Source organism: Akebia trifoliata, chromosome 5 (genome assembly GCF_017979445.1).
Source record: "Akebia trifoliata isolate Shusen 1 chromosome 5, ASM1797944v1, whole genome shotgun sequence".
NCBI lineage: Eukaryota > Viridiplantae > Streptophyta > Magnoliopsida > Ranunculales > Lardizabalaceae > Akebia > Akebia trifoliata.
The window spans coordinates 7,226,412-7,241,699 of record NC_141379.1 but is presented as its reverse complement, the minus strand read 5'-3'; the positions used below and the strand labels follow the sequence as shown (position 1 = coordinate 7,241,699).

The 15,288-nt window shown below is 32.6% G+C and overlaps 1 non-coding gene across 1 annotated transcript; it reads right to left on the bottom strand.

The window, feature by feature from the left end:
• Positions 1-2,986: 2,986 nt before the first annotated feature.
• TRNAA-UGC (transfer RNA alanine (anticodon UGC)) lies at positions 2,987-3,059 on the bottom strand. The gene has a single exon. It is a non-coding gene; the product is annotated as a tRNA-Ala (tRNA).
• Between the last annotated feature and the right edge of the window lie 12,229 nt (positions 3,060-15,288).

The following is a 15,288-nucleotide window of genomic DNA, read 5'->3' as shown; positions in this document are numbered from 1 at the left end:
TGATCAATCGCACAAAACCCAACGAGAATAATTTTGTAAATTGAGGATGCCCTCAATACACATGAGTTCTTGTGATTGGTCAATTCATGATCCTCTGAAATCCTAAATTAATTTTTTTGTAAAAAAATTTTTCATTCAACACCTAGCAACTTAGAGCAACTCCAATTGAGAGTTTTAAAAGTTGCCTTCAAATTGACATCTTCTTCAAAATGATGGCTCCGAGCCACTTCTCTAATCCAATGGGTTCCACCTTCAAATCACTATTCATTACTCTAAAACAATATTCAAATACATTTAAAAAAAATGTAAAATAAAAAAAGTGTTGCTATAGGCACCCTGACTTTTACTTATTATACTCCATTTTAGAGAAAAAAGAGAATTATTATTGACAGCCCAACTTTAACTTATTGCACCTCAATTTCTTAAATTATTTATTACATCGCAATTAAAAATTAGCACACTCTACGTACATTACAAAGGTTTGTCTCAAATAATATTCTCAACATTACAAAACATTATAACCCTTATTCAAACAAATTTAATAGTTGTTTACAATTTTGATTAAGCTAATTTAATTAAGCTTAATCGATTAATTGATTTGATATGATTTTTAAGATATTAAATGAAAAGACTTTAAAAGCTTATACAGGATTAAAGTGCATTTAAATCATGTTACATGAAAAGAAGAGGCTAAATTGATATTTATACAAAAAAAAAATGAGACACATAAAATTTATTGGAAAAGGTGAATAGTACCTAATAAAGGTGGGGTTTCGAATCTTCTCTCTCCACTTCAAATATGAATGAATAGTGATTTAAAGGGGTTTCCTTCAAAATAAAGAACAGTTGGAATTTGGTGGTTCACTGGCCAAAACCTCTATATTTGAACTTTTAAAGGACGGCTGGAATTGCTCTTAAAAATTTTGAATCTTCTTTTCTTGTCCATTTTCTTTTCACAATCATAAATAAAAAAATGATTTTTCTTTTTATTTTCTTTTATTTTTTTTATTTTTTATTTTATTTTTTAATTGTTGCTAGTGGGGTGGGAATTGAAAGAGGGGGAAGGGGGAGAGAACAAATCAAAGCATATAAGAACAATTACTCCCAATTTGTTTTGTATGGCATGCAACTATTTTAATTTTTTTTTTAATCTTAGTTGTCTCCCTTTGGACTAAGCCCACAAAAACACCACCTTAACATGTTAGATACTTTGACCTTGTTTGGCAACTATTCAATAAAGATTATTTATATTTTTAGAATTTAGTCAGACACAAATTATTAGGTGAAATCAATATTTAAAGAAATATTATCAAATAAGTGAAATTATTTTTCTCTCATTTTCTCAACCATACCCTACTTCACTTCTTTCTTGTCAACATTATTGGTGGATGAATGGGAAATGTAGAGAAGACCCATCTTTAGCGAAGTAACATTTTCAACGATGATTTGACGCATTTTAATGGTAGTTGGATGGGTGAGGAGAAGAACGTACATCAATGATAAAAATATGGATTTTTGTAGTGGAGTATTAGTAGGGTAATCGGATCAGAGATGTATCTAACACGTATAATATTTGCCACTAATGGATTGATTATGATCTTCTAATTCTTCTTCTTATAGGTAATTGTTTGATCATATTCTTAATTATAGATCTAAGCATTTGGATCGAAATAAAAAATTATGCCATATAAGAATTGGATCGAACGTGGATCCCAAACCGACATAAGCATATATGTTACTTATTTGATCTTTATAATGGTGTGCAAATCCAATCTAGAAGCAACTGAATCCATAATTTGATAGAAGTTGGATGGGGGTCCTTAATACATTGGATAGGTCAACAAATGGGTTCATGTGATTCAACCAAGTGAAGCATTAATCTAACTCTGAAACCCTATTGGGCCAGAGTTGACCGATCAATAGACCAAGATAGGTGGATCATGGTCAAGGTTCGGCTCAGTTTCGAGTCCGAAAGATTTCAAAAAAAAAAAAAAACACACACACACACAATGGTACAAATAACATTTTGCTTGATAACATGTCATATTAGATTTTAATTTTATCCGTGCGTGCAGACACATTGCCGAATCACATAAATCTCTGTGTTTTGTGTGCCATTCTCTTTCTTTTCTGTTTTGGTTTTTTTTAACAAAATTCAACTTAGCCCAAGTGGCTTAATTTGACCCACAGACATCAAATCCAAGCCTGGACCTTGGGAAACCATGGACATGTGCAGGTTAGATGGGATCGTTGTGCTATGGGTTGGATCAGTGTTTTGAAACTAGACCGAACCAATGGTCGAGCCAGATTTTGATATACAATTGGTTCGATTAATGACTCACACATTTTTGTGAATTTATCATCTAATCAATATAAATGAAGACAATTTAGGAAAACAAATACATATTTCTTTTATTTTTTTTTAACGAATGTAAGTCAATCCAACCAAATTGAACCAGATCCAATCGTGGTCCAACCAGGTTGACAATTTTTCGATCCAATCATCAATCAAATACATATATTTCTTCAAATTATTTATAGTATATCTAATGTAAGTCAATCCAACCAAATTGAGCTAGATCCATTCGTGGTCCAACCAGGTTGACAATTTTTTTATCCAATTATCGATCAAATACATATTTCTTCAAATTATTTATAGTATATCTAATGAGGATATAGATAGACACACGCCACTTAAAAGTGTAAAAAAATGAACATGATTTTGTCATCGATCTATATTTTAGTTAAATTATAAATAATATGTTAGAAAACAAAATTCCCCTATCACCTTTAAATATTTTACATGAATTGAGAATGAGATTGACAAAGAAAATATGAGGTAAAAATGTGTGATTTCTGTTGTCTTTTCTATATACATTATTGGTGTGCCATCAAAGAAAATGAATTCAGTGAGAAATATATAAGCCACAAAGAAGAAAACGAAATTCTGGAATATTTAAAAGTCGTGTTCAAAATTTAAGAAACATGGAGATGCAGGGTATCGAACCCTGTACCTCTCGCATGCAAAGCGAGCGCTCTACCATTTGAGCTACATCCCCGATGTTATGTGCTTTTCTCAATAAATTTTATATTACTTAAATCAAGGTAGGAAGATTTGATGGAAGAAAATTTTGTTTAATAAAAAAAAAAATATATATATATAGATTAAAGGTTTGTTGAAAATTACTATGTTATTTGTACTTAATTTACTAATTATTTTTATGACACATTATAAATTGGGATCAATTGACTCATGAAGAACAAGAATCCAACTGTTGGGATTTATCCAAGGTGTGTGATTTATCATTGGGAGACATTTTATCCCTTAGGATTCATGTTTTAATAGTCAGGATCTTTTTTTCTTTTTCATTAGTCACCGGATCTCAATCTCTTACGTATTTAGTATGTACTATAACATTCTTGTTGAAGGTGCTAGTTTATCTAAGTTGGTAAGGCTTAAGGAGTGGTGATGCCATGACCTAGGTTCAAATCCCATTGTTCATCGTTGTCGACCTAATCTCTTGCCAGCCTATCCAACAAATAATAATGCAGTAATAAACATAGTCAACTTCATTTAATATATTCACTTGCAATGGTCAATATTGTAACATGAATGCCCTAATAATTGTCTAGATCCAACATGCAAAACGTGATTTAATAGTTTGCATCATGTATTTTGAGATGGCACACGTACGACAATTAAAATATTAAAGGAGTCCATCCATCACCAGTAAAGGGGAGCATAGAAGCTCGTATCGAAACCCATGAGAGCTGAGGTAGCTCCCAAGCGCCATTCTCTAATCTTTCTCCTAGCTATTCCTCTCACTCCAGCTTCACATGTTTTGCTTAGTAAACTCTCCCATATGTTGAGTTTTTAGTCAATAACTTTGGCTACAAAAACGAGATTAATGGCCAATATTTAGTAGGTGAAGGTGGATTTTAGTATGTTGGAATCTAGGAGTCCTTGCCAATAACTTTTACCACCTTAGCCCTAGAAAAAAGGAGTGGGCACCCAACTTTGTATGCCATATTTTCTATTTAAAACGTACAAGTACGCAATATAGAAATATGCCGCTTCCCATTAATGAAAGTGGGCTCAAAAGTCTCAACCTGTCCTTTCCTTTGTGCAGTGAAACATCTAGACCCACCATTCAAAAAGTACAATAATTCATTAAATTAATAGATTTAAAAAAAAAAAAAATCAAATATTTACAATTGTATACTGCTTCATAAAGGTAAATATTTCTAAATTTAGTAAAAAAAAAATTTCAAAATATATAAGAATTTTAATAATTTTCTCCCTTTTTAGGGTTCTATTTTTCCAATACCCAATACAGTGTGTAACTATGTATGGTCAAAGCGATCTCGTGGACGCACTGTAGGTGTGACTAATTGGACTGTTATTTAGGATATGTCTATGGGCCGGGCCCAAATTTAAGATTTGTTCATTTTGAATAAATCCGGTCCATCACATCCCAGGTCATACTAGGGGTGTCAATGGATCGGGATCAATTTGGTACGAATCTGATAAGGACTGGTTCTAGAAATGATCCGATAAGTATAGGATTAGGCTCTTAAGGGATCAGTTTTGGATCTCAATATTAAGATCCAAACCTGATCCAGTAACAATCGGCTCGGGTCCAGATTAGACCAAATCCCATTTGCTGTACAAAATCTAAATAAGCTTCTTTAAATAAAAATATAATATAATTTCTAACATTTTATCAAATTGGAAACTTATCGGATTGAGACATAGTTTATCTAGATCCGATCCAATAAGATACTGGATTAGAACTTTATCGGATCGAATCCTTACCTGAATCCAAATCATTGATTCAGACCCAAAGTTATTGCATTGGAATGGATTGGATTTTGGGAATAATCCAATCCATTGACAGTGCTAGATCATACAATTCAAATTTAAGTCCATGGATGCCCTAGGTAGGGGCGTCAATGGGTCGGTTCCGGTTCAATTCTTAAGGAACTTAGAACCACAACCATTATAATTTTTTGGTTCTGGTTATTGTCGGTTCTAGTTCCTACTCTAAAATAAGTGGAATCGGAACTGGAACCAGCAAAAAATACAGGTACCCATTGATTCCGATTCTCAATAATCGAATGAAAAAATATATATATTTTAAATCATTATAAATAAATAAAAAAACATTCTTTAAAAAGAATTGACATATTATATACAAAGTATCAATTTAATTATAATTTTCTCCACTAAATATAAGAGTTGATATAATTTTTTTTTCAAAAGCTTAAATTCATCTTCTCTAACTTTTAGAAGAGATGGTACATTTTAAGCTCCAATGTATAGTTTGTATGAAAAATGGAAGAAATCTATCTAATATGTATTAATTTTTAAAATGTAAAAAAATCTTAAATCGTATATAATATAAACATGAGAAAATAAATGGGCTCCGGGTACCCATGAGTACCCATTGGATAGATCACCTAAGGGTTCAGGTTCCTATCGTTTCTATTCCATTTTAGATCCGACTCTAATCGGTTCTAATAAAAAGGGAACCATAATCAAGGTTTTCGGTTCAGTTCAAGATAAGTGGGTACCCATTGACACCCTAGGGCCCATGTTGTAGCCTTATGTTAGGTTCATATGGATGGGATTTATGTCTGGGACCTTATTAGTGACAAGAGCGTGAAGTAGGTGCGAGCGAGGGAGCAGGTACGTGAGAGCATCCAATTCGAAAATGGCGTAGGCTATTCACATCCACTTTTTTGCTCGCCACGCCCGCTTACTCATTTTACCCACTATTCTTGTGAGTATATGCAGCAAATAGTTTTGTACTAGTTACACCCACCGAATTTTGTATAAACTTAATAGTAACATTTCAATAATTTTCTGTAAATACATATCGAACATTTTCAAAACAAAAAAAAAAAATCGGTAATAGCATACTGAACGTTTTTCACATGGGATCTCGTACAAGGAGTTGTTCGATATGTAAATACCGATCTAAGAATGATAAATTCGGTAGAAACATATCGAAAAATATTTTATCATATGGTAGGGGTACATACTAAACAATTCTTTACATGGGGATCCCATGAGAAAAATGCATTATGTATGTACCTACTAAAATGGTGCTGATGAGTTTGGTCCTAACTTACTGAGCGTACTGGAAATTTTGAAAAAAAAAAAAAAACTGATGCAAACGATAAAGATTTAAGCAATTTTTAACATAGTTCGTTTGAAAAAAAGATAAAAACAATTCCAAGAACGAAAAATGATAAAAATAAATGAAAAAAATTCATCACCATCTATTAAAATGTTTAATTATACCAGATAATAGTAAAAATCAGATTTTAGTGAATAATGTCCCCCAAAAAATGGATCAAAATGCAATCTTTTGATGAATCTCTAACGAAAAATTGTTCAGTTATGTAGGCTTAATTTAACTTTGATACAGTTTTTCGATAGGGATTTAATATGCTTCGAATTGATAGGATAGGAGGGAAAAGTTGTCTTTGCTCGGTGAGTGTTAGGTGGTGTATACAGTAAAACATAATAAAACAAAAAAGAGTATTTACGTACTTACACTGTGGACACGGGATTTTCAATATTTAAAACATCCCTCCACTTTGGGGTGTTTTGGAGTCGCCACCATTCAAATTTGTAAAAGGGTGTGAATGGTCACCCGATGTCACATTTTTCGAAAAATCATACATTTTGTATGTTTGATGACTCTCGTTGGATAATGCACGTGGCCCAACCTTGATTCAAGGTAAGGGGATCCATTTATGGAGTAGGGAAGGTGTTAGGCACCCTACTCCATCCACGTAATGTGGTAACTTCGGATTCGGTTTTTTAAAATAAAATAAAATCAAAGAAAAATTCGATATGTGCCCTCAAGTGTGAGGGTCTTTCAATATTGGTTTCAATCATTAAGGACACCCTTATGAAGAAGGGGCCCTTTGGTGATTTAACCCATGGTGGTGTGTGTAAATGTGTGGGAAAAGGGAGAGTAGAAGAGGGGGGTTAGAGGGGATGGTCCTTTTTCAAACCCACCTTGTCCCAATCTTGATCTTCAAGGCTTTTCTTGATGTTCTTCTTTGAGTTGACTTGGACTTGCTTGAGGTTGTAGAAGATTGAGTTGAGTTGTAGACTTTTTAGAAGATTGAGAGTAGAGTTTTGAGTATGGGATGAGAGAGGGTTGAGTGTAGTGAGGTGAGTTGAAGGTTAAGAGTAGTAAGGAGGGAGAGTTATCTTTTTAAGGATTTTTTTGTCAAATTTTCATTAGTTGTTGTAAGGGGAGAATGGAGGGGTTTTTATAGAGGTTGGGGATGTATTTTAAGGGTATAATGGGGTGAGAGATGAGAATAGTGGATAATGGCATGGGTTTTAGAGGGAAAGAGTGAAATTTGAGATGAAAATGAGGGTAGTTTTGTAATGAGAAAAATGAGTTGTGTTTTAACCCAAATGGTTTGAATCTTACCCAAATCCATTTGGGTAGAGTGTTTGGTGGGGTGAGATGAGTGATGGTTGATGGGAAGAATGATGGTGTAAGGGAGTTGTTTGGAGAAGGGGTGTTGAGATGGTTGAAGAGGTAAGGTGTTTGATTTGGGGGGATGGGTAGTGATTGGTTTGATTTTGAGAGGATTGAAGGGATGATGACATGTGGCAAATGGAGAGATGAAGAGATGGGTTGATTGGTGATGGTGGTTGGTTGATTAGAGAGAAGAGTATGGGGGTGATGGTGGGAGGTATGGGTTGAGGTGATTTTGTGGGAGTGTTTTAAGGAAAAGTGATGGTTTGATGTGTGGGAGATATGGGTTATGATGTGGGTTGTTAAAGAATGGGGAATAGGTTAGGGTGTATAGGGTATGGGTTGAGTTGTTGGTTGTTGATGATGAGATGATAGGGAATAGGTTAGGTTAGGGTAGGGTTATGGGTTGAGTTGATTAGATGAGGGAGGTGGAAGGAGATGATGACATGTGTCATCTCTTGGTGATTGGTTTGATGTGATGATGATGGGTTGGATTGGATATGGGTAGTGGATTGGGCTTTGGGCTTTAGTAGTAGATTGAGTAGGGTTTTGGGCTTAGATAGGGGATTGAATAGTGATGAGGATGGACTTGGGTTTTAAGAAGAGTGATTGGGCTTGGGTAGAATAGTATTGGGTTGAATTTAAGGATGTAGGAGGGTGGTGAGGTGTGCGGGTCCATGGGTTATATGAGTGGCCTCGGACATTTATTAATTGAAATGTGTTGGATTTTTTGTAGGTTTGGGCTTCGGGGCCCATTCCAATTTTCGATTTTTCGGGGCATCTTGCGTCGAGGGCCCGCCCAAATTCGGGTGTCTACATACACATTATTGACATTTAACATTAAGTGGGGGTCAATAGTCCGCCCTTCTATTTATTGCATGCTCATTATTTTTAGACTCAGGATCCAATACTTTAAGACAATAAAAAAACATAAGTTTTGTAAAGAAAAATAGGTCCAATTCATAGGTCAAATATGATGGATATAAGAAAGTTATCAATGTTATTATCTTGCTCTTGTGAAGAAAAATTAAATAATAATTAAAAAAAAAAAAAAAAAAGAGTCGTGCTGAATGCGCGGTCTTAGTACATGAGTACGCGGCTGACAAGCAAGGACACAGAACCATAGATCATTTTTATCAGGATACACAAAAAAAAGATACGCTATTATGTGCCCTTGCCACGTCATCCACATACCCAACCATGGACCAAGACCGTGTGCATTCATCATTATCTAAAAAAAAATTAAAAACATTTAACCATTCTTGAAATCTGAGCAATTGCTTCTATATTACCTCCAACACCATGTTAGCTATCATGTTTGTAAGTTATAAACTCTTATATATTGGAGCTATATATTATTCAATCTTAGCATCCAAACATATTTGACACTACAATTCGGTAGATAAAAAAGAAAAAGGCAAACTTGTTGAACATCCACAATTACTAATTTTATTGTACAGTCAGCTTTGCTCGAGCGTATGAAATTTGCGCTCCAATTTGTTCTTGTTGGAATTTAGAGTTAAATTTGAAAATCCTTTAATATTCAATAGGTTTAAACCATAGGTAAACCAAAATTGAATGTAACAGTTCTGTGATTCCAAAATGTGCCATCAAAAGCCAAACATGAGTGAGAAGGTCCTCACCTCACCTGAGAAAGTTCCATTTCTTCCCATGTTACAACAACTGCAAAGATTTCGCAAGCCTACATGCATCAAGCAACATCTTGCATGCTTAGCCTACATTTGATATGGACTTCCTTTCTAGAAAAAAATGAATGGTTTCTGCACATGTGTCTTGAAACCTTATCTGTCCAATGCTAATGGGTAACATAAAAGGGCACATCACTAGAAGATACAACATATAATCCGACACAAGTTTACTATTTTGGCCTTTCTGATATTTTGGTGCCTGGAAGTTTATCGATATGATCAGAATAATAGCAACGCGCCATAGAAGAATGCTTCGGTCGAGTTCCATTTTAATGGTACAAGAAAAATTCTCATAAATTAAGATAGGACTTTTTAAGTACCCAATCTCCTCTACAAGTAGACAAGAAGTCCATGTGAACACTAAAATCTCGGGCAGTTGTAGCTTTTACCTTGAGGTGTTGGTAGATCGATGCTTTCAATTCGTTGGAGACTTGCTCAAAAATCTTATAGTAATATTTTTCTGACAAATTATCAATGTGAAGAAACTTGTGAATTCTTTGAATATAAGTTGGCTTGTTTTCTTTGAAGCAAAACCCTATCAGATTGTATTGTGACATGGAATTAGACCACCTTCAATTGTTACACAATTTAAAGGAATGGATGAATTTTCTTTCCAAAGAATTTTTTTTTTTTTTTAAAGTACACCAATCTAAAAGTACTCAAAGAATTAATTGTATGTTGGAAATTAAACTAACATGGATGAAACAAATCAAAAGATATGAAATTCATAAAGTTTAGAATATGACTTACTTGTAACTAAAGTTGATGATTCAGTTCTCAAAAAATTCAAAGTGATGAACAACTAGTACTAGTGATTTTAGTTTCCCAGTGCAAGTCTTTTGTGCGAAAGAGAAAGAGAGAATATCTGGATTCGATCACATTATTTGAAGACTAAGGTGCTGTTTGTTAAACTGAAAAAAATAAGTGCTGAATAGCATTAAGCGCTGAAACTTATAAGCGCTGAATTTAAGTGCTGAAAAAGTAGTTTGTTTAGATGCTGAATCATGTTTGTTACACATTGCTGAAACTAATAATTGTCTTTGTTACCCTTACAATCATATTATACATTGTTTATATGTTTCAAATGCTTATTTATTATCAAACACAATAAAATATATTATTTCTTATAAAATTAAAATACAATTTATTTTTAAATAATAAATAATACTCGAATAATCTTCAATTTATAAATAATAATTTCTATTTATAAAAACCCACAAATTTCAAATTCAAAATAATAATGTCATACAAGTCATTAAAATTTGAAATCAACTTTAAAAGAACTTAATTTTGGATGAATAATTTTCGATGGAAATGAAGGATGTGTAATTATAAAAGCACCCTATGAATTAATAAGGACAACCCACATTATAGCCATTTTTTGTTTTGTTTTATATGGATTAAAGTTTTTGGAATGAGCAAATTTTTAGTGAGGATGGTCTATATGGTCTAGAGATCATCCTCACCAAAAATCAGTCTATTTTGAAACTTCTAACTCGTTAAAAATAGTTTTTTTTTTTTAAAGGGACGATTTACGATTCTTGAACTTGTTTTGATAGGGTTAGAAGTTTCAAGATGTGCTGATTTTTTGTGAAGATGATCTCCTCATTGTAGAGATCATCCTCACCAAAAATCAACTCATTCCAAAACTTTTAACCCATATAAGACAAAATAATTTATCTATGGTGTGGGTTTATTAATTTATGGGGTGTTTATATACTTATCAATGGGATATAAGAGGTAATATCCTTTTAAGAATAAGGGCATACTTGTCCATGTTCAAAAAAACAAAGGACATACTTGTCCGTGTTGAAAAAAGCGAAGTGCTTACCGCTTCAGCACTTTTTTTCAGCATCAAAATAGTGCTGAATTTTTTTCACTTATTTTCAGCAATAAGCACGAGAAAACAAATGCGCTATTTTGACAAAAGTGCTGAATTTAATTTTTTTCAGCAATAAGCACTGAAAAATAGCGCAAACAAACACCACCTAAGAGCATCTCCAATGGTAATACTAAAATTTCTTACCTTTAGCAATTCTATTTTTTGAGATAAAAAATGTCAAATTTAAAGCTTAATTTCGAATTAACTTAGAAGGCTGAAGTGTGTTGGATTGCTGAGTTGTTTATCCATTTGAGTGAAATGACCCTTAGTAAGGCTCAAATCTTTACTAAGTTAGTTAGCAAAAATGTTTCTCTTAATAATGAATGTGAAAGGTGGCAATTTTATTTTTTATTTTTTATTTTTAAATAACTGGAAATTTTGTATAAAAATTCCATAGGTTTTTGACAATGGAAAAAAAGGGTCTCTTATTTTTAATACTCAAAATAAGGCTATTTGATAAAGAAACTTATGTTTTTGGACATAAATGTCATTTCCTACAATTTCTCCTATAAATCCTTGAAAAATAATCTTCTAAATTATAATGTTCTCCTTCCCAACATTTTATACCATTGAAATAGAGAGAGTTACATTCTCTCTACCAAAACCTAACTAAAAAACATTTGGAGTTCATCAAAACGGTTCTAGATTTGAGGAACAATGGTGAATATTGTAGATCTATGCATTCTCGTGCTCAATCCATGATCTATTGAAGATTTCCACCAAGATTATCAATTTCTCTTCTATTTCCTTCATTTAAAAAAAAAAAAAAAATCATTTATGTATTCTTATAATCTTGATAGATTATTTGTCCATAGTTATATAAATGAAAAATGGTAGGAAAAATTAATTTCAATGATTTTTACGATTTTGTTCATAGAATTGACTCAACATTGAACCTAAACATTGGAATGTATTATACCGTCAAGGCTCAATGATACTTATTGTCGAACCTCGACAAAATTGTCTAATAGAAATTTCTGTAAGTAAAAAATATTTACATCGTCGAACCTTGTCAATAGGTACTATTGAGGCTCAATGTTATAATGCATTCCAGCGCCGAGGTTCAACATTGAATAAATTGTATGAACTGTAAAAATTCCATGAAATCAAACTTTTTTGCTATCGTTTTCTATTTATATAACTATGGACGAGAAATGTAACAAGATTATAAGAATACATAAACAATTTAAAATAAAATAAAATAAAAATGAAAGAAATTAACAACATTTGGTAGAAATCTTCAATAAATCGTAGATCGAACAAGAAAAATGCGTAGATCTTCAAGGTTCAATATTGTTCCTCAAATCTAGAGCCTCTTTTTATTAACTCCAATGATTTTTTGGTAGGTTTTGGTAGAGATAATGGATCTCCCTTTTTCGATGGTGTAAAATGTTGAAGGGAGTAAAGTTACAATTTAAATGAATTTTTTTCAAGAGTTTATTCGAGAAATTATTGGTGAGGGCATATTTATGTCCAAAAGTATGAGTTATTGTAGCCAATAGCCTAATTTTGAGTATTAAAAAAAAAAAAGTGATCCTTTTTTTCCATTGCCATTAATTTATGGAATTTTTATGCTAAAAGTCCAAATAACTATGCAAACTTAATTTGTGAAATTTCTTTCCTCACAGTCTTGCGAATAGGGTAGGGTCTATTTAAGACACTTCTTAAAACAATGGGCTATTTAGCTTTTTTAAGCAATTTCCCTTCTAATTCTTGAAAAAAAATTCACTAATTTTTCATTTTTTCAATAAAAGTATTATTCTTTGGATTATTGAACTATTCTGAATAATTCACTTATTTAAGTTTAAAAAGAATAAAATGCAGTTTTAAAGATTTTTATGAATTTTTATAAAACTTAGTCGAAAAAAATAATGCTACTGTAACTTCTTGTATGTTACAAAGTGCAAACTTGTAAATTGTGACATGTAACACAAGTCGACGTTGAAGCAGCCGTGCTTCAAAATTTTGAAGGAATCAACTTTTTTAGGTGACAAATGCCGCTTTTATCTTTAAAAAAAATAATGACATGGCCCCCTATATTTATTTGAGATTACATCCAAATGTGATTTGTCCTTTGACTTTGGTCTTCTTTTATAAACTAATGAAACAATGACCTCAATGCCCTCATTATCACCACCATCATTATTACCATCACCTTCACCATCACCATCACTATTAACATCACTATCATGTTACCGAATTTTTGATTTTCGAATTTTTTTAAATGAAAAGAATAATACACATATAAAGCATATGCTGTATATTTTTCATTTATCGAATTTTTTATCAGAATATTGCAATCCAAAATCAAGAAGCCGAATTTTTCATGTATCGATTTTTTGCCATATTCCAAATTGCTAACAATGCTGTTGAGTATATCTTTTAATGAGATTGGAAAAGTACCCTTTCACACAAAATTGACACAAAACACGTTTAAAGAGTTTATCCACACGAGGCCCTCCACTTACCCTTACTAACTTAGTAAGATTTCAAATCTTACTTTGGATTTTTGAGCTCACCGTGTGGCATCAAACCCATGATTTGATGACACATGGATACAAGGAAAAAATTATATGAACTTTTAAAAAAGATTATACTTTACTTTTAAATTTTAATTCTAAATTTGGGAGTTTGGTGGCCATCCATTTTAAAAACCTTGGACCAAGCCAAAAAAAAATTAAAACTTTTCTTCGGTCTGAATTTTTCCTCCAAATCTAAAAGGGGTTGGTATTGGATTGCCAATTTGGTAATCCATTTGAGATAACAAACCTACTTTGTTAGTAAGGAAGGTATTTCTCCATGTTTTACATTCTTATATTTTATAATTGATGATACGCCCCCTTGACATCGGTCCTCTCTTATAAATTAATTAAAAATATTTTAAAATTCTTGATTTTTTCTCAAAATCAAACTTTTCAATCTCTTAGATAATAGGATGATATGATGATGTTTTTTTTATGATGAGAATTCCGAACCCGTATCACACCTAACTCCCCCGAATACATGCAATATCCCACAAATCACACATATCAAGTAAGTAAGGATAAATCCCTGTGAGTAACCAAAAAAGGGGTTTGAAATCAAGACCTCTCCCTTTTTGGAGAGATGCCATGATAATGATGGTTATTGTGATCATCATCACCTTGATAATCATCGTGATCAACACTCTAGAGGTTGAAAATGACTTATTTTGAAGAAAAAAAATTAGGTTTTTAAAATTATTTTAATAAATTTCATTAATCTATGGAAAAAGACCAAGATCAAGGGTATTTCACCAGTTTTTAGGTACCTCAAATATTCACTAAGACGTGGGGCGATTTTTTATTTATTATAATTGTGTTTGAAGTTTGAACAGTGTGCTAAAGGGAACATTTGGTATGCCTTTTATTATTATTATTATTATACATTGGGTGACGTTCAGAGGTCCTAAAGAGAGTCAAATATTTTTTCAATGTATAGGTTAGAGGTTTTGGAATGGCCTGATTTTTTGTGAGGATGATCTCCATGATGAGGAGATCATCCTCACCAAAAATCAGCTTATTCCGAAACTTCTAACCTCGTCAAAAGTTGTTTACAAATATTGGACGGTCCACGATTCTTCAACTTATAAACTAAGGTTAAAAATTTCGGAATGAACTATTTTTTGGTGAGGATCATCCTCACAAAAAATCAGCCCATTTCGAAATTTCTAACCCCTACTTTGAAAAATGTTTGGCTCTCTTTAAAACCTCCGAAAGCTTATATATAGGGGGCGGTCCAATAGCCTTAAAGTTCGCCAAACATTTTTCAAAACATGGGTTAGAAGATTTGGAATGAGCTGATTTTTTGTGAGGATGATCTCTATGATGAGGAGATCATCCTCACCAAAAATCAGCCTATTCCAAAACTTCTAACTCCATCAAAAGTGATTTACAAAAATTGGACGGTTCACGATTCTTCAACTTGTAAACTAGGGTTAGAAGTTTCAAAATGAGCTGATTTTTTATGAGGATGATCTCTTCACCATAGAGATCATCCTCACAAAAAATCATCCTATTCCAAAACTTCTAACCCCATCAAAAGGGATTTACAAAAAATGTTTGGCAAACTTAAGGGCTGCCGAACCGCTCTCATATATAGATATATATTCTTCGGTTCCAAATCGGTAGGAATCGTAATTGTTAGGTTCTATCCAATGGGTGCCCAT